General features: G+C 46.5%; 1 pseudogene across 4 annotated transcripts; it reads left to right on the forward strand.

Moving 5' to 3' along the window:
• Positions 1–232: 232 nt before the first annotated feature.
• On the forward strand, positions 233–8365 carry LOC102913925 (putative sperm motility kinase W pseudogene; annotated as a pseudogene). 4 transcript variants are annotated; one of them, XR_013044001.1, is made up of 5 exons: positions 233–4196; positions 4989–5435; positions 6266–6353; positions 6492–6708; positions 7304–7745. The product of XR_013044001.1 is annotated as a putative sperm motility kinase W pseudogene, transcript variant X1 (transcript). The 4 variants fall into 4 exon arrangements; XR_013044003.1 differs by having other exon boundaries at positions 280–4196; positions 5137–5435; XR_013044002.1 differs by lacking the exon at positions 4989–5435 and having other exon boundaries at positions 248–4196.
• The last annotated feature ends 13104 nt before the right edge of the window (positions 8366–21469 follow it).

Below are 21469 nucleotides of genomic sequence, written 5' to 3' on the forward strand. Positions count from 1 at the left end.
GACAAAGGCCAGAAGACTGTGCTGGCTGCGATGTGCTGGCTGTAATTTGTAGATGAGATAATATCCATCTCTCTGTCTGATCCACTGAAGCAGAAGCTTGTGGAGACTAACTTCATTTTCATGAGAAGGGGAAAGGTACCTGGGGCACAACATGAAGCCAGCCACTGTGGGCTATAGATAGCCTGCTGTGATTGGTCCATTTCTCACTCTGACCTCACAATGAGCCACTGTGAGGCATGAGGGTCCTGTATATAAGGCCGTGGGCTGGGCTGCAGCTCTGTCCCTACAGAGCAGGGAGCTGATTTAGGTGACCTGTGGGACTCTCATAGCTATCTGGTTAGTTGTTGAGCTGAGACTTTGCCACCACCTGTCTGCGCAGGAGCACAGTGACCACCTAGCCTCATGGACTGCCACCCCAACACCAAGAGCCTGAACAGCCAATATATGGTCTTATTTCCCATCGGCCACGGTGCATTTGGCTCTGTGCAGCTGGCCTACCATCGCCTCACAGGCATCCCGGTGGCAATCAAAGTGATAAAAAACCTCGAGGAGGACCTCCGGTTCATCGTATCTGAGATGGTGGCCCTGGAAAGACTGCACCATCCCAACATCATTCGCCTCTTCCAGGTGCTGGTAACACCAGAGCAAATCTACTTCATCACGGAGTTTGCCCCGGGAGGAGACTTGTTCCAAAGAGTGACGGAGGAGGGCAGGCTGCAGGAGGAAGAGGGACAGAAAATATTCAGGCAGATCCTGTCAGCCATCAAGTATTGCCATGACCTTGACATCGTCCATCGAGACCTGAAGCCCGAAAATATCCTCTTTGATGAAGAGGGCAACGTGAAGCTGGCAGACTTGGGCCTCGCCACCAGTTGTAGACCTGGAACTCTACTGCACCAGCAATGTGTGACCAAGAGCTTCAATGCCCCAGAACAGGTCCTGGGGTTGGGCTATGATGGGAAGAAGACAGATGTGTGGAGTCTGGGTGTGCTGCTGTATTTGGTCACCACCGGGAACCACCCCTTCCAAGGAGACACCATGGAAGAGATCGAGTGGAAGATCATCACAGGCACCTATGATATTCCAGCTCATGTCTCTGGGCAACTGGAAAATTTAATTCACCAAATGTTGACAGTTGCCCCAGAGAGGAAGCCCTCCATTGAAGACCTTCAGCAACATCCATGGGTTATGAAGTGGAAAGAAAACATCCCAAGTGAAACTTTGTTAGATCCCAAGGTTTTAGACACACTCTCTGACCTCGGCTTTAATATGAATGACGTTTTGGAATCCCTGCAAAAAAACAGATATGATGAGTTGACGGGGACATACCTAATCATCAGAGAGCAGGCCCGCAAGGGGCTGCCCCTTGAGATCGGCTGTAACACCTCAGTCAAGTCTGTGGACGTTGGAGCTGTGCCTCCTGTGTCCCTAGTATATCCCTCTGTCTCTGGTCTTCCCCCAAAATGGAGGGCCAGTGAGCCCACCTTTGGCCTCCTCCACACCCAGCCCTCACACCAGCCCCGGCCTGTTGTGCTAGTAGCCCCAGGGCAGAAGGTGGCCAGAAGTGCCTCCATGCCTGTACATTATCCCCAGAAGCAGAGCCCCACTTGGAGCTGTGCCACCCTATCCAGAGGTGAGACTTCTCTCAGTGTATGCAGCAGCATATCAGAAGAGGAAACCACTCCATCCTCTGGAAATGACTCTGACATGGAAAATGCACTGAACCCTCAGAACATCGGGTGCTTCCAGAGACTGTGCAAGAGAATCAGGGCCTGCTTCTCCAGATTATGCTGCTTCTCAGGGGATCGAAAGACACAAGTCCAGCCCATGTTCAACAACAAAGTGGCTCCCGTGAAAGAGACAGGATGAAGAGCCCAAGGAATTGGGCATGCAGGTTTGAGAGGGTGCATATGTGCTTTGCATTTTATTTTCTCTGCCTTTTCATCGAAATATCAGAAATATATATTTTTTTTTTTTGTGTGTGTGTGTGGTCCAATGGGATGACCAGATGTATTTCTACACCAGCTGGATTAAGCCCTGCCACTTAGCATACCTCCTCAGGAAGAAATCCTGCTGGAACATACTCAGGTGGTGTCTGAAGTAACTGAACTAGCAGTAGACAACAAAAGACTGTGATCGGAATGTGGTGGGTGGTGGGTGTTGTGATGTGGAGCTGTTGTCCACAGGGAACAGATGTTCATATGGAAGACTCTACCTGGGGACCTAGTGTCTGGCAGATTGACTATGGTCAAAGCTCAAAGGGCAACTTCAACTTCCCCCTACAATTCAAGTGGACAGGCATAGTGTGTCAAGACCTGTGAGGCCTGATGTCACATTGAAGAGGCCACTCTCGGAGGCTGAGCTGGATCCCAGTTCCTGCATACCCTGGGCACCCAGTCTAGATAAGATGTCTTCAGTATCACAGGACTCTCCACTGTGGCATTCCAGAAGAATGCTCTCAAACGACAGAGGCTGATTACAAAAGATCCATCAATTTTCAATCCTGAGTCTTTCACATCTGAGAAGCCTGGAAGAGGAGACCCTACTGATTTTTTCATGGTAGCCATGTCACCTAGGTCCTTTTATTTCCTGGGCATTGTGTTCTCAATTGTGGGATTTCTGTCTACAAAGGCAGGTGGTCATTGTTGCTGAGGGTCATGCCTGACTAGAACAAGACTGGACTGGAAAAACAAGGTCAATTCTCTCACCTAAGCAAGGGATGGAGAAAGGATGTGAGGCCATCGTGTGTAAGGAAGAAATGTCCTGATGGAATCTTATGTGATGATCTGGTGCCTGGCAGAGGGACTCTGGTCAAGGTTCAAAGGGGACACCTGGAGATCTCCCTGCAGTTCAGGTGAACAGACAAGAAGTATTGAACTCTGACCTACATTATGATAGCACAGTGTGGGGCATCAACCAGTTCTGGCCACAAGCATCTGCAGATGAAAGTCTGAATGCTTAGTATCTCCTGCTGCAAGTCCAGTCCATGGGACACTGGGTAATCCAAGAGGCCATTGTGATTATAGTGCCACAGGAGTCTCCAGAGGTAACTAACTCCATTCTCAACAGCAGAGGATACTGGGATAGCCATCCAAATCTTCTGATGATCAGGCAAGAAGCACTCATGGTGTCTTTATGCATACATGCCAAGAAGAAAATAAACTCATTCTCATGGGGCACTCATGCTGGCCCTTTTTCTCCTACCTTCCTCCATGTATTCTATGTCCAATCACCCAGAAGACATTTCCCTATAACAGTCACAGTAGAACCCTGCTCCAGATTTTGGGAAACACAGTTGGGATGGGTTTCTGGGCCTCTCTGTCCTCCCATGACTTTATGGACATTTATAATGTGTGCAGTCTCTGGAAGGTCATGTGCCAGCTGGGAGTGAGCTGGGGCTTTACCACCATCTAATGCAGAAGCCCTTGTGCCAATATGTGATCCTGTTCACCAGGCTGTTCTGCTCTTCAAGCCTATGGTATGATTCACCTGTCTCCATACAAACACAGCCCAGCATGCCCTTACTTTGTGCTACTGTTATTATGGTGATGCTATGAGAAGAAGGACTTTGACAGTAGGCAGTGGGATGGGAAGACATCGTGAGGCCCAGCTGTACCTGGGAAGTAGACAGCGAAACCACCAATCCCCTCTTCAGACCTGCTTTCTATACTGGTGAACTGGTACCGAAGCTCTGTCACAGAGAAGGCAACAATTTCTCCCTGAATCTCCTTCAGCCTTCATTCTGAGTCTTCTAGATGGGAAGAACCTGGAGAAGGGTCTCTCCAGATGTGTCAGAGGGAGTCCCTGTGACCTGGGTCACTACATCTCTTGGGATTTTGTTCCAGGTGTGGGATGTCTGACAGAGCTGGGCTCACAGTTCTAGCCATGCAGTCTGTTCCTCACTTCCTGGCATGTGCCTGCTCTAGTCCCCCTGTAGTACCATGGGAGCTGTTCTTCCTCCACAGCCCCAACCCCATTCTTACTGACAAGGAATGAGAGAGAAGACTGGGACTGAGGTTTGAGCCCAGCTTCTGAGCTTCCTTTGTGCAATGATCTGAGCTGTTCTTTTGCCAGTTATCATTCGATGGACACGGCCATGTGACAGGCCCTCAGGAGGGGCCTGTACTTGGTTTCGGTCAAGCTGTCTACAGGGAGCTGACAGAGTTCAGGACAATCAGGAAGACAAAGGTGCTGAGGTAAGTCACATGAAAACAGGTAAACAGAGTCACGGACCTCAGAGTGTCCATGGAAGTACAGAGAGTTGGAGGAAACTGTCTTGTGTTAAGGTCACAGCTGGGCAGAGCCTGGGAGGAAAGAAGGGATGAGACAGATGGACTTGAGAGCAGCCATGTGGAAAGCTTCCACCCTGGATGGCGGCATCTGATGTGTCTCTGTCATAGTGAAGTGTTTACGGGCACTGAATACACATTTATTACAATTGAAGTTTTGATGAAATGGTGTTCTGGAATCTGTCTTGGCTCTCAGGACCTGGGAGTGTTGGCAATTCCAACAGGGCAAAGACCTGTAGTACAAGCTGCTCTTTTTGCTAGTGATGGGAACGGCAGGTGAGGAGATAGAACTGTGGGAAGATAAGAGTCTGAAGTCAGCCTGAGAGGGTAAGTGTGCTTGATCTCAGCACTAAGAGGTCATGTCCCAGCCGGGCGGTGGTGGCGCACGCCTCTAATCCCAGCACTCGGGAGGCAGAGCCAGGCGGATCTCTGTGAGTTCGAGGCCAGCCTGGGCTACCAAGTGAGTTCCAGGAAAAAGGCGCAAAGCTACACAGAGAAACCCTGTCTCGAAAAACCCAAAAAAAAAAAAAAAAAAAAAAAAAAAAGAGGTCATGTCCCTTCTGTGGGACCCCACCATTCTTCACATATAACTGTAGGATTTTCAGAGCTAGTGATCATTCCAGGTAAAACATGTCACCAGGCAGCCCTCCTGGACCTGCATGATCCTTAAGCACTGATGCTCTTTTCTGTCCCAAACAGTCACTCAGTAACCTTGAGGAGATCCATCTCGGTACAGGATTTTTCTTTCTACTCTGAAGAGAAGCCACTGAGTCGGGAAGGTGGGATGCATCCCCCAATCCTCTCTGCTCTGACCTGCTGTCACTGTCCTCTTTCTGGATGTCACCAGAAACAGCAGAGAAGTCAACATCATGAGGCACCCTTGAAGGGGACGTCCCAGGCTGAAGCCACAGTCAACTGTGCACCAAGGTCCTTCCCTGTTGGTGGCTGGGCAGTCTGCACACAAAGTCTTGCTGTGTCAGTGAGGACCCGGGCCCTGGGCCTCTCTACGTTCCTGGTGCAGTTGTTGCTGTGTCTGATGCTCCTGCTGAAAAACCTAGGTCAAGGGTTTGAAAATTTGAGTTTCCAACATCAAACCAGGACAGTTCTATGTCAGAGAGGACAATGTCTAGATTTCAAATAGACCAGGTGAGGAATGTGCGAAGGTGCCATGAGGCTTTCTCACCTCCATTCCATATGTTATATCTGCCCCAGTCTAAATTGGCATTAGTTCTAGGAATGAATAAACCCCTGGTGTACTGATGGGTGGTGAAGGATCCCTGGGTGGATGTCTCATGCAGAGACCATTCAGATCCCTCTGGGTGGGCCTGTTCCTCTTCATTCTTTGAACATCCTGATGTGTTGACACTCTCACACTCATTGTCACTTTGAACAGCTGCTCACCATTCACTAACATGCTCCCAGCTGTGTTTAACTTGTAGATCCCAGCCTCCTTTTCTGCAGGGAAGGTTTAGTATGGTCAAAAAGGGAATCCCACTAAAACAATGCAGTGAGCAGCTGGACTTCCTGATGTCTAGAGCCTGCACCAGACAGGCACCTGGATCTACACCAGCTGTTTCTCTCCCCAGCAATGACCTCATGATCATTCAGTAGCTTGTTAATTCAGCCATCTCATTTTCCATCTTCAGTTCCCTTGTATTTTCTGAATGGCCATTGCCTAACTCTAGTGTGGGCCTTCAATAGCCAGGATCATGGGGACAGCCTATAATGATGTCACCTGTGCACTCTCTCTGCTGTGCTCTCCCTCTGAGCACTGTGTCCCCTGTGACTCTCTGTGTGGGCAATTCATCTGTGTTCCCACATCTTCCTTCAGGAAGTCTCTGTCCAGTGTCAGGGCCTCAGGAATGGTTGTGCTGGCTTATGTTCAAGTACTTGGGACTCCTGTCCTTCTCATCCTATAGTTTTCTATCCTCTTCCTCCTCCCTTTCAACTCCTTTCTGCATGTGGCTTCCTTGTAGGCCATCATCTCTGTCTGCAGGACAGGAGGTCACAGTTGATAAGTCAGACAACCTCATCTGCATCATCACAACCATCTGTAGCAGGAAGGTAAACAGGGTCTGGCCCTCTTTCTTGCCCTTCCTGCCACTGTCCAGAGTGACATAGTTCATTCTTTTCAATGCCTGGAATTCCTCTGAAGATGGGGCTTGCCCAAGGGCCACCTGAGCAGAGGTCCTGTCTTTTCAGGTCCACCCGTTATTCCTAATGTGAGAAATCTGGGCATCTGTGCTCTTCACATCATCGGGTACTTCAAGAGACTACCCAAGAGAATCAGGGATTGCCTGTTAAGTGTGTGCTGCTTCTCTTGGGGTTTCAATCCCAAAAGCCTATCCTATGTTCAACAACAAAGTGGCTCTCCTGAAAGAGGCAGGATGCAGAGCCCAGTGAGGAACTGGGCACGCAGGTATGGGAGGAGGCATATGTGATTTGCACTTTATTTTCTCTTCCTTTGCATCTGGAAAATAAGAAATGTGTATGGTTATTTTGTGGGGATCAATGGGATGTTCAGATGTATTTCTACACTAGCTGTATTAAACCCTGCCATTTAGCATACTTCCTCAGGAAGTAATCCTGCTGGAACATACTCAGGTAGTGTCCAATGTAACTAAACTAGCAGTAGACAACAAAACACTGTGATTGGAGTGGGGTGGGTGGGTATTGGGAAATTATTAAGGCCACTCCACATAGTTAAAAGGATGATTTATTTAGTGGGTAACTTATAAATTAAGGGATAGGTAGGTTGCGGGGTCTGGGGAAGGTTATTGCAGTCCAGCGTTGTTCTCTTGAGCTCTGCTTGGTTAACCTCCACTGTTTTGGGTCCAGGAAGAGAGAGAGCACTGGCCCCTCTCGATCTTGGGTCTCCAGGGTTTTCCCTTGTCCCTGCCTTGTAGGCGTGACAGTTGACAAAGCCTCAATGGGGGTTGGAACTTCCAGATCAAAGCTGGAATGGCTACACACTACAGGTGGGAAGTGTTGTGATATGGAGCTGTTGTCCACAGGGAACAGATGTTCATATAGAAGACTCTGCTTGGGGATCTAGGGCCTGGCAGAGTGACTATGGTCAAAGCTCAAAGGGCCACTTCAATGTCCCCCTACCGTTCAACTGGACAGACAGAGTGTGTCAAGACCTGTGGGGCCTGATGTCACATTGAAGAGGCCAACTGTGGGAGGCTGAACTGGATCCCAGTTTCTGCATACCATCCGCTCCCACCGGTCTAGAAGAGATGTCTGCAATATCACAGGACTCCCCACCATGGCATCTAGGAACTCTCCCTCAAAAGGAAGTGGTTGCAAGCCGGGCGGTGGTGGCGCACGCCTTTAATCCCAGCACTCGGGAGGCAGAGCCAGGCGGATCTCTGTGAGTTCGAGGCCAGCCTGGGCTACCAAGTGAGCTCCAGGAAAGGCGCAAAGCTACACAGAGAAACCCTGTCTCGAAAAACCAAAAAAAAAAAAAAAAAAAAAAAAAAAAAAAAAAAAAGGAAGTGGTTGCTTACAAAACATCCATCAATTTCCAATCCTCAGTCTTTCACATGTAAGTAGCCTGGGGAGGGGACTCTACTAATTTTTCATGGCAGCCATGTGACCTATGTCTTTGTATTTCCTGGGCATTGTGTTCTCACTTATGGGATCTCTGATTACAAAGGCAGGTTGTTCATTGTTGCTGAGGCTCATGCCTGACTAGAACAAGACTCGACTGGAATAGGATCAATTGTCCAGATGGAATCTAATGTGATGATCTGGTGCCTGACAGAGGGATATGGAAAAGGCTCAAATTGGACACCTCGAGATCTCCCTGCAGTTCAGATGGACAGACAAGAAATACTGAGCTCTGGCCTGCATTCTGATAGCACAGAGTAGGGCATCAGCCAGGTCTTTTCACAAGCATCTGCAGATGAAAGTCTGGATGGTTAATATCTCCTGCTGCATATTCAGTCCATGAGACACTGGGCAACCCAAGAGGTCATTGATATTGCAGTGTCACAGGAGTCTCCAGAGGGAACTAACTCCATTCTCAAGAGCAGAGGATACTGGGATAGCCATCCAAAGCATCTGATTATCAGGCGAGAAGTGCTGAGTGTGTCTTCAAGCCCTACAAGCAAAGAAAATGAACTCATTTTTATGGGGCACTAATGCTGGCCCTTTCCAACCCCCAATTCCATGTACTCTAGGTCCAATTACCCAGTTGATATTACCTTACAACAATCACAGTAGAACCATGCTCCAGATTATAAGAAAGATTTTTGGGACAGGGTTCTGGACCTCTCTGTCCTTCCATGTCTGTATGGACATTTAGAATGTGTGCAGTCTCTGGAAAGTCCTGTGCCAGCTGTAGGCTGGGCTGAGCTGGGGCTTTGCCACCATCTAATGCAGAAGCCCTTGTGCCAATATGTGATCCTGTTGACAAGGCTCTTCTGCTCTTCAAGCCAACAGGCTGATTCACCTGTCTCCATATAAACACAGCCCAGCATGCCCTTACCGGGTGATACTGTCACTATGGTGACACTAAGACAAGAAGAACTTTGACAGTAGGAAGTGGGGTGGGAAGATGTTGTGAAGCCCAGCTGTACCTGGGAAGTATACAGCGAAACCACCAATCCCCCTTCAGACCTGCTTTCTATACTGGTGTCCTTGTACCGAAGCTCTGTTACAGAGAAGGCAACAATTTACCCCTGAATCTCCTTCAGCCCTCATTCTGAGTCTTCTAGATGGGAAGAACCTGGAGGAGGATCTCTCCAGATGTGTCAGAGGGTGGCCCTGTGACCCGGGTCACTGCATCTCTTGGGACTTTGTTCCAGGTGTGGGATGTCTGACAGAGCTGGGCTCAAAGCTCTAGGTATGCAGCCTGTTCCTCACTTCCCGGCATGTGCCTGCTCCTCGCATGTGCCTGCTCTAGTCTCCCTGTGGTGGCGTGGGAGTGGTTCTTCCTCTACAGCCCCGACCACATTCTTACCTACAAGGATTGATTGAGAAGACTGGGTCTGAGGTTTGAGCTCAGCTTCTTGGTTGCCTTTGTACCATGATCTGAGCTGTTCTTTTGTCAGTCGACACTCGATGGACATGGCCATGTGACAGGCCCTCAGGAGGGGCCGGATCCCAGGATCAGAGTCTGGTGTCCAAGCCTTCACAGGGAACTGGCAGAGGCCAGGACAATCAGGAAGACAAAGGTCCTGAGGTAAGTCCACATGAAAAGAGGTAAACAGAGTCATGGACTTCAGAGAGTGCATGGAAATACAGGGGTTCGAGGAGCCTGTCTTGTGTGAATGTCACAGCTGGGCAGGGTCCGGGAGGAAAGAAGAAATGAGAAGAGGGACTTGAGAGGAGCAATGTGTCACATGAGTAGAGGTCCTGTCTTTTCAGGTCTACATGTTGCTCCTACATTTGAGAAATCTGGGGATCTGTGCCTGTCTCCTGGGAAGCTGCTGATGACTTCTCTCAGTGGATCGCTAGTGTGAGAGCAGCATGGAGATCCTCCCAGGCTTTCTTCTCATTATAACTGCTCCTCCTTGGAAGGTCGATGGTGGAGCAATGCTCAGGGCTTCTGAGAGCGTTCCTTTGCTTTCATCTGGCATGTGCCATGCACTGACGAAGATTCCCTCACCACCTTGCTGGAACTCCATAGAGGAATCTTACATTGTACTTGGAAGTCTGAGAATCTGAGGGATTTGGGCATTGTGCCCTGGGTCCCTCAGAGAATGAGTGGGGAGCCGGAGCTGGATGATATTGTCAGACTGAGAGAACCATCAGACATCTGTTTTCCTTGAGTGGTCAGTGTGATTATCTGGAACAAGACTGTTCAGGTTCATTTACACTGGGGTGATTTTGACTTACACTTCCGGGTTATAGTCCATTACACAGGGAAGTCAGGGCACAAACACATAGCGGCTAGTCATATCATAGCCACAGTCAAGAGCAGACAGAAATAAATGCACACAATTGAGCTTGCTTGCTTGTGTCCACTAGAGATCCCAACTCCTGTGAAGACTGGGACCCAAGCCCAGGGAATGGCCCTGCCCTGAAGAGTTGATCTGCCCATATGAATTAAGACAATCCAATAGCTCCTCTACAGACAGGCTCACAGGTGAACTTCTGGAAGAGTATTCCTCGGTGTCCCAGGTCACTCTGTGCTACCCAAGTTGACAGTTCAAACCAAGCAGCACAATTGCTCCCAGTGCTCACCACAGCTCCCAGCATTGAAAACTGTCAGCTCCATGAGCAGAGGCTTCAGCCTCTTTGCTTTTCCTGGGTTCCAAGCTGACACCCAGCTGCACATCCTCCCTTGCCCTCTCAGCTTCTTCCCCAGGATAACTGACCTTGTCTATACTCAGCAGACATCACTGGGATGTTTCCACTGTGTCCCAGCCTAATGCTTCCTAGACATAGGTTATTTCTCAGAAGGCCATGCTGCCTTCAGGCCGAATCTTTGCTCTCTTTCCAGGCTATTCTCAAGTTGTGACACCCTTCCTTCCATGAACGGGTAGCGACTTTCAGTCCATGTTCCTACTACTAGCCTAGGCTTGAGCAGGGTCAGTCGATTTCAGCTCCATCGTGGTATGTATGCTGCCTGCAAACCTTAGTCTTTTTTAGACAGATGGTCTATCCCTGAGAACCTAGGACACCTTGGCAAGCATTTAAAATTATTCACATTTTGTCTCACTCACTTTCTTGCCTATTTCTTTATTTCCTCCTCTCACCCTGTCTCCTCTCCTTTCCTCTTTGGTGTGTGTGTGTGTGTGTGTGTGTGTGTGTGTGTGTGTGTGTGTGTGTTTGTCTGTGTGTGTGTATGTGTGTAGCATCTATGTGCTGTGCCTAGCATCTGGAGGTTCCAGGATAACCCTATGAAGTCATTCTCTCCAACCCCTTTGAAGGGCACAGGGATTGAACTCTGTTGCTTACTGCTCCAAATGTTTTTGCAGGTGGGGAACCTAATGGACATGAAGCAGTGTCAGAACTTGCTGGAGAACTCTGTGACTGCTCTGCGGGAGTGGGAACCAAGACCATGGCCCACACATGTGCTGTTCTCCTTCTTTGGATGCCAGTCAGGACAACGAGATCTCTGTCCCTCAGAATTGACTTGGTTGTTGATTTAGGGAATCTCCAACATATCAGTCTAGTTCTCTGACTTTAGATCATATTTAATCTTAGTATTCTAGATGATTTACCCCTGTTCTTTATGCCCGGTTTACTTTACCACACTTTATGTGGCTGTAATATTTAAGTATGTAACGTTTTAGGACATGGCTACCCCCATTGGCATGCTCAGAGCCTTTGCCCAGGGGTGCTCTTATTTACCTGTGAGGAGAGCAAGCCAGGAACTTGTATCCTTACTCAGGGATGAGAACAAACTAAATCTCAGAGCATGACCTTCCACAGTGTGGTCCCTGAGCCTGGAAGCTCCTGGCTCCACTGTTCAAGCATCTTTGTCTATTCTGTGTTGGGACCTTTTCCATCCCTTACTTGGTAGTGTCCACAGAGCCTTCTGTAGAAACTGGAGTCCAGAAAGCCCAGGGCAGGGTTTCCAGCAGGACCTTGACCCATGTTGGTTCTCCTGGCTTTCATCCCTGCCTTCGCCAATCAATGTTCTCATGTCTTTCCTTAGAGCTCGTCTGCTCCCGTGCCCTGCACTCAGTGAGGAGGTTGGGAGCAAGTGTCAAATGAATGAAATACAGGCTCTGGATTCTCTCAGAAAGCCTGCATCAGACCCCTGAGGCTCTGAGAAGCCAACAACCTGTTCAAGAACAAATATTCTCTGAGGCCATGAAGACAAGGTAGAGAGTGGGTTCCCCAAGGAAGTGGGTCAGAGGTCTCCCTCCCTGCATTATTCAAATCCTCTTTTGTAGGGCACACTAACAAATCCACATAGTCCTGTCTCCCAGAAGCCAGGTCAAGGTGTTGCTGTCAGAAGGGCAGGTGATACGAGCCACTCAGAACTTCACTATGAAACAGAGCCAAGACTCAGATTACTTTTTCCACAGTTTTCCTCAGTCTCATCTTAGAACTGAAGATCACCCAGGACATCTTCTTTTCCTTGAAGGTAGGATGGCCAACTTAGAGGCTCTTAGCTTCTGATGCTAGCACAATGGGGTTCTGAATAGCTATGAGGGGACAGGGCTGACAGTGCAGCTCTCTCCTGGGGCACATGCCTGGCATAAGTGAGACCCTGGGGAAATGTCTATGATCTCTCAAAGGGAAGTCCCTTCATAGTCTCAGGTCTCAGGGTCTGTAGCAGAGGCTTTGGCTACAACCAAATCCTGCCCCTTCCTGAATAGAAACAGAGGAGGGGTGGGTTATGGGTGGGGGATAAATAAGGGGAAGAGGAGAGACAGGGAGGAGAAGAGGGAGGGGAAACTGTGGCCAGGATGTAAAATAAATAAATTTTTAAGATGCATACATACTAAAAACAATCCTAAAGCAAATGACCAGCAGGAACCTTCTCTCTGCTGTCCATGTTAAGGGACTGGTGAAAAACTGCTTACTTTGTATCCCTGAGCACAAGAGGAGTTCCCAGTTCCACCTCAGATATTTTTGCCTCCCTCCTGGCAGCCTTTCTTAGGACCTGCTTTGGGAATGTGGTCCAAGGTCCATGGGTTAAGGCTAGGAGGGTAGAAACATGGCTGCATATGCCCAACCCCAATCCTCTTGCGGGAGCTGTGGTGTGGGATGGTCACCGCAGTCCTTTCTTACCTTGTGCCGTCCAGGTGTTGCTGGAATCATAATCCAATGCTTCTAAACTTTCAGTATGAAGAATAGGGTTCTTAGTGTGTTCAGGACTGCCCGGGAAGCGGTGTCCATGCCTGGAAGACATCTGACCACCAGTTGGAAGGCACTCAAGTGACCCCAGGTAGTTTGAGCCATCTTTATACTTCAACAGAGTTTTCCTCCCAGGATACATGAACAGTTTTATCACCATCTCTGCTTTTTTACTTTTAAGAAATACATCATATTTTAAGAAAGACATCATGGTCATTATAAAAGCCCTCATTGTTCCCCTTTATGTTTCCCCAAAGACACTTTCCCATCCCCCACAGGACTTCATTCTAGACATGGAGTTCAGCATTTTTGCAGCTTAACTAAATATCCAGCCACACATATCCTGCTCTCACAGTGCTCACAGCAGCTACTTGTGGTTCCAAATTAAAAACTAAGACATGGGTACAAAGCTTTAAGGACAACAGTATCCAAGCCCCGACAATTATTTCATGTCTGTAAGATATGCTTTCAAATAATTCCCTTTTCTACAAGAGGGCCCCATGTCTCAATCTCTCTGTAAAAGGCAGACTTTGGTAAGGCACTCTTTTCCTATACTACCACACTACTTTTCTTTCACCAATATAAGCTCCTGTGTATGGTAAAGATGGATGTATTCATCCCACATTTTGCATAGCATTTTTTCCTCTTGGAGCATACCAGATCCTACCATTGGCTCTATATGCTTGGTGTCCAGGGAACTTATTCTCAACACTTGTCACTGTGTGCATTTCTGAGGTTTTTTCCCTAGTCTGTGTATGCATGCCTTCCTCCCCTTTCCAGAACGGTAAAATTAAAAACCATCCAAAGATTCAACAGTACAATGAGAGAGAAAAGAGCCTACAAGCTGAATGAATTCAGCCAAGTCCTGCAATGCCCGAGGTCCACTGTTCTTTGCCAAGTGAGAGACCATCTTCACAGGCTTTGCCATGCAGAGACTGGTTGGACAGGCATTCATATGCGGATCAGAGACTAGGCTGCATGGCTCCCTACACTGAACTCTGTACCTGTGTCTGAGACTGAGTTAAGGTGCACTGTGTCATTGTGAGAAAAAGGAAAACAAGGCTGAATAAGGCCTCTCCTGAGGGTGAGTACCTGGGCCACACCAACCAGTCAAAGCTCACAGCAAAGAGCCGGTTTTTAGCCCTACTGGACATGCCCCAGACCCAGGATCTCTCCCCCATCCTGACTTTGTTTTCAGAACAGGCTCCCCATCAGACATACCCATTTTAGTCATTCTCACAGCTACCACCTTGACACACAGTCCAGACATCTGTCCCCTTTCATATACCTCTCCCTCTGTGTAACCCATCCAGACAGTTGCCACATCCAGTGTCCTAACACAGCTCTAGAGTGACCCAGCTCTCACTGAACAGCTAGGTGGCAGGCTTGGCTCTGAAGCCTGGCAGCCATTCTTTTCTCTCCCTTACACTTTCTTAGGAAGTCAGACCTAGGAAATGTTATCCCAGGATGACCCTCCCCTTGTAAGTCTTCACAGCATCCAGTACCATGTCTTTGGCATTTGGAGGTGAGCTCAGGAACCAACTGCACCCATTCATTGCACACAACAGCTAAACCACATCCTTTATGATAAACTCATAACATTTCACCTAACCACTTATAAGAACAGATTTTCAGCCCATAAATCCCCTTTCTGACTTATTCCAGGCCTTATCTGGCCCCACCTCCTCTATTTTGGGTAGGAAATGAAGATGGCTGTCACTGCTCCATGTGCTTAGATTCATTCCCTCAGATTAGCCCCAAGGTTCCCCATTTGTAGAGTCTTCTCCAGGCCTCTGGGAGAAATCTCAGGGCAGGACCCCAAGGAAATTTTGATATTTAATGGCACAGTAAGTCCTGGTGTGGAAGCAGGGTAAAGGAGTGAGAGAAACTGGTCACATGGTGTCCACAGTCAGAAATCCCAGACAGCTGATGTTGATGCTCTTCTTGGTTTCTCCTTTATTTATTTATTTATTTATTTATTTATTTATTTATTTATTTATTTATTTATTTATTTATTTATTTATTTATTTATTTATTTATGTATTTATTTTTTACAGCTGGTGATGCAGCCTACGGAAATGTTCCACACAAAGCATTCAGGATGGGTCTTAATACCTCAGAGTCACCTCTCCAGAAACACCCTCAGATATGTGCCCGGATTTCTGCCTCTTAAGAAAACCTAGTTCCTGCCACACTACCTAGAATTCAGTCTCAATCTCAGATATCATTATTGTGGGTACTGCTCTGCAAGGGCCTTCACATTCAGGCTGTATTGGCTAGGTCTCCAGGAAGAGGTGGATCTCTCTTTCTTGGCTGCTGCCTCTTCCTCAAGCCAGGGGACCTGTTTTCTTCAGCCACCTGAGAAGTGGCCAATACCACACACCTACCACGGCATGGGCCGCAATACCAGGAGAATCATTAGACTCTAAATGTGAATACTTTTAGAGTCCATCTGAGTGATACCAGGACATTTTTGGCTTTGGAGAAATATCCCTCGCTCTGCAATATTGACCCCAATTCACCTCTTTTTGGAACCCAGAAAAAATGCTCAACTCCCTCAGACATTCTGTCTCATTTCTGAGACCACCAGGGCAGGATGACAGCCCATGGTCTGCTGAGCCATCTGCATCTGGCAAGGCAACCCTTTCTCTACTAAATAAAGGGCACTGTTCACATGGGCTGAGGCCTGGAGTCACCATTGTTTAGTGTGTGTGTGTGTGTGTGCTCTCAGTTTTATCAAAGGCAGGCAAAGTAATCTGGGGTGGTGTAGTAGGTAAGGTTGTCACGTGAGACAGTGGAGCTGGCACACGGTGTACACAGTCCAAGGACATCAAAAGAGGTGAGGCAAGATGAAGGGCAGTTGTCCAGCCACTTGGCCCTCTGTGGACAACAGGAATTTTAGAGGTCTGCTTCCCCAGGAGCCTCTTGGGGCTGTCTCTGCTGGAGTGGATGAGGAAGGCCCTGTCCTGCCTAGGGTGCTGGTCTACAATTAACATAACATCATTGTTGGCCACATTATGCACATTGGATCATAGATTCAAATGTTTGGACATAACTGGTCATGGTTATCAGTGAAGCTTCCTAAATCCATTTGCTTTCTTTGAATTCAGACAGGGAAAATTAGAACTGTACCTGTCCTAGGGACCCTAGAGTCAATCAAAGGAAAACATCTCACTTGAAGGAACCCAGATTCCCAAAAGGAGAATGGTTGTTTTGGGGTTGCTCATCTAGGAATTTCATTATGGAGAGGAGACTTAGCTATCAAGACTGTGAAGAACTCTTAACATGGGGGATTCTTTTCATAGGGCTTTCATTCCTGTCCTTGGTAGATCCCTCCATTAGTGAGCCAATCATAGATAGATTCCAGGAGTTTAATCTGCAACCTGGGGTGAGGCCCAGATTGTGTCAGAGAAGAACAGTTGAATAAAGGGCATCTCTTACTAACTTCCTTCCTTCCTGTACACAGGGCATCTCTCACCAACTCCCTTCCTTCCTGTACACAGGGCATCTCTCACTAGTCTCCTGCTTTTTTGCCTGGACACAAAGACCAACTGGAACATAAATTCTCTGGGGAGACAAGACATCTCAGACTCAATATTTCTTAAGGAATCATCTGATTAGGGCTGGTTGAAGTAGAAGTTGGGATCCTTCTGTCTAAGTGCTTGGTGGTAGAATTTTCCAGTTCTTTAGAATGGGAGATAAGGGTATGTCTGGGTGATTCTTGGAGATACCTGTGTTCAGAGATAGGGGAATTCACTGGACTCTATAAGTTCTTTCCAGTTCCTAAGCACCCAACATATCAAACTAGGAGAGTTTCATGGTGAGAAGATGAATAATTGAAAAGCATTAAAATAGGAAGTAGGGGTGGGAAGCAACCAATAAATGGTCAATGTTGTCATACATTAAAAATTATATGGTGTTGTAGAATATTTGTTTAGGATGTGTTACTTCCATTTATGCTGTGGAATGTTTGTTTAAGAATGCAATGATGTGTTCTTTGATGTTGCATTTGTTCAACTCTGTGAAGCTGTGTTACTTTGCCTGCCTAAAATACCTGGTTGGTCTAATAAAGGGCTGAACGGCCATTAGCAAGGCAGCAGAAAGGATAGGAGGGGCTGGCATGCAGAGATAATAAATAGGAGGAGAAATCTAGGTTCAAGAGAAGGGGCAATGAGGAAAAAAAGAAGAACAAGAGGATGCCAGGGGCCAACCATGGAATAAGAAGCAAAGAAAGATATATAGAATAAAGAAAAGTAAAAAGCCCAGAAACAAGAGGTAGTTAAAGAGAAATGGAATAACTGATGTTAGAAAAGCTGGCAAGAAACAACCTAGGCTAAGGCCAGGCATTCATAAATAATAGTAAGTCTCTGTGTATTTATTTGGAATCTGAGTGGTGGGATTCCAAAGAGGTTTTTTGTTTTTTTGTTTTGTTTTGTTTTAAAGAAATGTCTACAATATGTGTTGTTTTTATTGTCCTATTTAATCTGTTACCAACTCTACCTCAGCATATAGGTGTTGGACACTGATGCTACAGAAGTTAAGAAACTGCTGGCTGGGGACATGGCTCACTGGTAGAGCCCTTGCTTAGCAGCAGCCCTGAGCTTACTCTCCAACAGAAAGCTGTTGGGGGTGTTAAGGAAGGGAAACATTATTTACTCCAAGAAGAGAACCCCGGATTTAACCCAGGTCCATAGAGCTCTGCTTTGGTCAAACTCACATAGGTACAACAGAACTAGCAAGACCAAAAAGGCGATTACCTGGAATGATGCACATGGAGGTGAAGAATGTCACTGTCCGGGAAACCCAGGCACATGGGCGGCAGGCAGATTGGGACTCCCTCCACATGAGAACTGCAAGACAGTTCTGGACTTCAAGACAGCCCAGGAACCTCACCACTATGTTCTATCACTCTGCTTAAATGACACCTGGAACTATAATCTTCCCTTTGCCATACATTTTTTTTTTAATTTACACAAACATTGAACTGGAATGGCCTTTTGAGCAACTGCTCCCTTTTGGTTTCAGCTCCTACTGCCAAGGAAAATTCCTCAAATTCCTTCGTTCTCAATCTCAAGTGAACACCTGATTAATCTTGCCTCTCTGTTTAAGATAGATGACTAGTTGCCATCCCCGTCTTGGAGCTGGAGAGAACCAACTGCTCCTTTCTTTAGTGTCTCCATGGATTTTAGAAGTCTGGAAACTTTGGTGAACTTAGCTATCCTATTTATGTAGCTTTATGACTACTTTCATACAACAACACAACCACTGTTTTTGGTAAAGTTTCTATCAGTTACAAATTATACACTAATTAACAGATGTGAGTAAAGTGGGTTGAACCCAAGAAATGCACTCTAACTCACCCCATCTGTATCTGTCTCTCTAGTTTCCATCCTTTCTTCCCCCTTATTTTTCTCCCTTCATCTTCCCTCCTCCCTTTCCACTCGACTCGCAAACATTAGCTCTGGGGTTTTCTTTCTTAAGCTCATGTCTCTCCCACTTGGCATGAGGGGAAACACCAGGTTCCTCAAACTCAGAAGGATCATATGACAAAACACTGTGTATTCTTTCCTTCCCATACTCCAACTGTAATGTTTATGACAGCCAATTAAACCATGCTTCCCATATGATCTCTAAAGTGTCTTGAGTTTACCTGTGCAACAGACACTACTCTAGGGAGAGCTTGCCTGACCAGCTGTCCATACAAAACTGCCCTTATTCAGCACCCTCACTTGGTTCTCCTTCAGCATCCTCTCATGGTCCTTATTCACCATCCTCACTTGGTCCTCCTTCAGTATCCTCTCCTGGTCCTTATTCACCAACCTCACTTGGTCCTCCTTCAGCATCCTCACCTGTTTCTTATTCACCATCTTCACCTGGTCCTCTTTCAGCCTCCTTACTTGGTCCTGCCCATTTCCATCCTCCCTGGCCTCATTCTGTGTAATCAGAGTCTGGGGCAGTATGGGTTAGAGGAAGATGGCCAGGATTGAGATATAAAGTTCTTATCCATAAACCTGTGTCTCTCTGCATAAAGAGGTGGTGACAGGCTTAACTGGGTACAGCCCAACAAAAGAATCCCCGAGGAAGATACACATCCCTAAAGCAATCAACACGAGACTTACACTTTCTTTTATTTTTTCTTATTAAATTTATTTATTTTACATTCCAACCACAGGTTTCCTGTAGCAAAAGACACTCCCATTACCTTTCATAACAAAGAGAATCTTCTAAGATACAAAGAAAAATAAAGTTCCTGATCTTCCCTTACTGTAGCTTTGTCAAATGTTATACTTCATTCTGCTTTAGGAGACATTGGTACCCACCTACCAAAGCCTTCTGGAATTGCCCTCCAAATATTTCCACCACTGTATTTTTGATCTACCTTGATTTATCTTTGTTCTGATACTGCCCTGAAACAGCTTCCATGTGGGAGAATGAAACCTGAGGTAACCAGACTCTGTGATTCCTGGGACATGATCAATCAAATTTTGTTCCAGAATTAACTGTCTCTCATTCCCTTTGAGGTTTAAGGCTGCAATTTTGCACTGTTGGAACAGTGAAGACATGTTTTTAGAGCAGAGATGAGGAATAGAAGCCATGGTGCAGGAGCAGGAAACCTCAAAATTCTTGCCGGGACAAGAATTTGCCTATTATTGAGTGTGGGATGGGATGAGAGTGCCAAGGGGCAGATATGGTGATATTTTATTTGTACTGAAATATGATTTTATTTGTATGTTAATAAATAAAGTTGCCTGGGGGTCAGAGCTAATAGCAAGCCATAGCAGAAGTCTGGCAGTAGTAGCACACGTCCTTAATCCAGATCACACTACAGGCAGATCTCTGTGTATTCAAGGACACCACCAGCATGGAGACACATGCCTTTAATCTCAATACCAACCATAGAAGACCTGGAGGTCTGTACAGACAGGCAGTGATGAGGTCATGTGGTAGGGTTTGCAACCAATGAGCAGGCAGAACAGAAAGTCAATAAAAAGCACAAACACACAGGAAGTAGTTCTCTTGCGGAGAGGCAGGACAGCAGCGGCAGTGAAGGGTAAGGTTTTTAACCTCAGCTCTTAGCTATTGCTCTGACCTCTTGGCTTTTAACTCTGTATTTGGCTCTGTGTTCCTTATTTAACAAGATAGTTACATCTGCATCTGGCGCCCAACATTCGTGGTACGTACAGCTGCTTGCCTGCAGCCTTTCAGGCCCCTGCTCAGATCTGAGCTACACATAGCCAGTTATGACAGCTTTGTGGCCTGCTTGCTGGCAGGATCCCCAGCTTGGCCCTAGCTCAGCCTAGGCCCCAGGCCCGACCGACTGTAGCTACAAGTGATTACCCACAGGTGGAGCTACTTGCTTAAAGCCAATGCTACTAACAGCTCAGGCCTGCTGGAGCTACCATTTGGCTGCACTCAAGTATAATTGCAACAGCTACATGGAAATGCCAAGGCACATGGTCAGAGCTTAAGGGAGCCAGAGCCCAGGCTGGACTAGGCTCAAGTGGGAACACGTGGTTGGATTTAAGCTTTTAGCCAGAACTCATGGCGATGCTTTCTTCTTTCTTTCTTTCTTTCTTTCTTTCTTTCTTTCTTTCTTTCTTTCTTTCTTTCTTTCTTTCTTTCTTTCTTTCTTCCTTTCTTTTTTTCTTCCTTCCTTCCTTCCTTCCTTCCTTCCTTCCTTCCTTCCTTCCTTCCTTCCTTCCTTCCTTATTTCCTTCCTTCCTTCCTTTCTTTCTTTCTTTCTTTCTTTCTTTCTTTCTTTCTTTCTTTCTTTCTTTCTTTCTTTCTTTCTTTCTTTCTCTCGATCTCTCTTTCTTTCTCTGGATTCCCACCTCGGCAGCTAGGTAGCTGTTTTGAAATTCCCTTGGATTTCTACTGTTCTATGCAGACTTGCCAAGTCAATTAAGATATCAGATATTTTTAAAGGAAACTATTTAAAAGAGAAGTTTTTTTTCCACATTAAAAAAAAATCAGTTTTATGTGTACATTGGAGAAAAATTGGGCTTTGTTTGAAATTTTAGGCAGTCTGACAAAGGAACAACTATATGAGAAGATTAATATTGACTGAATTATGCACATTATTTTCTTATCCTTATTTTTTTATTTAAAAAGATAGCCAATTTAAGTGCCAGGAGAAAAGTTTTAGAAAAACCTGTTAAAATGAATTGTAGAGAAATTCAGAATCAGACAGAAGAAATCAAAAGTAAAGTTGTTTCAGGATTGGATTATAAGTTTACAGAAAGAAAGCCTACTTTCACACAATCACCCCCCCCCCTTTTTTTTTATCCAGTAACCATACAGTAGCTACCTGGTCAAGAGAATGCACAAAATATTTGGACTCCAGTTGAAATGTTAGACTTACAAAGGTTTAAGGAGGCAATATTATCTTTTTAAAAATTTTTATTTTGACCAGAGGT

This window comes from Peromyscus maniculatus, chromosome 13 (assembly GCF_049852395.1).
Source record: "Peromyscus maniculatus bairdii isolate BWxNUB_F1_BW_parent chromosome 13, HU_Pman_BW_mat_3.1, whole genome shotgun sequence".
In the NCBI taxonomy this organism is placed as follows: domain Eukaryota; kingdom Metazoa; phylum Chordata; class Mammalia; order Rodentia; family Cricetidae; genus Peromyscus; species Peromyscus maniculatus.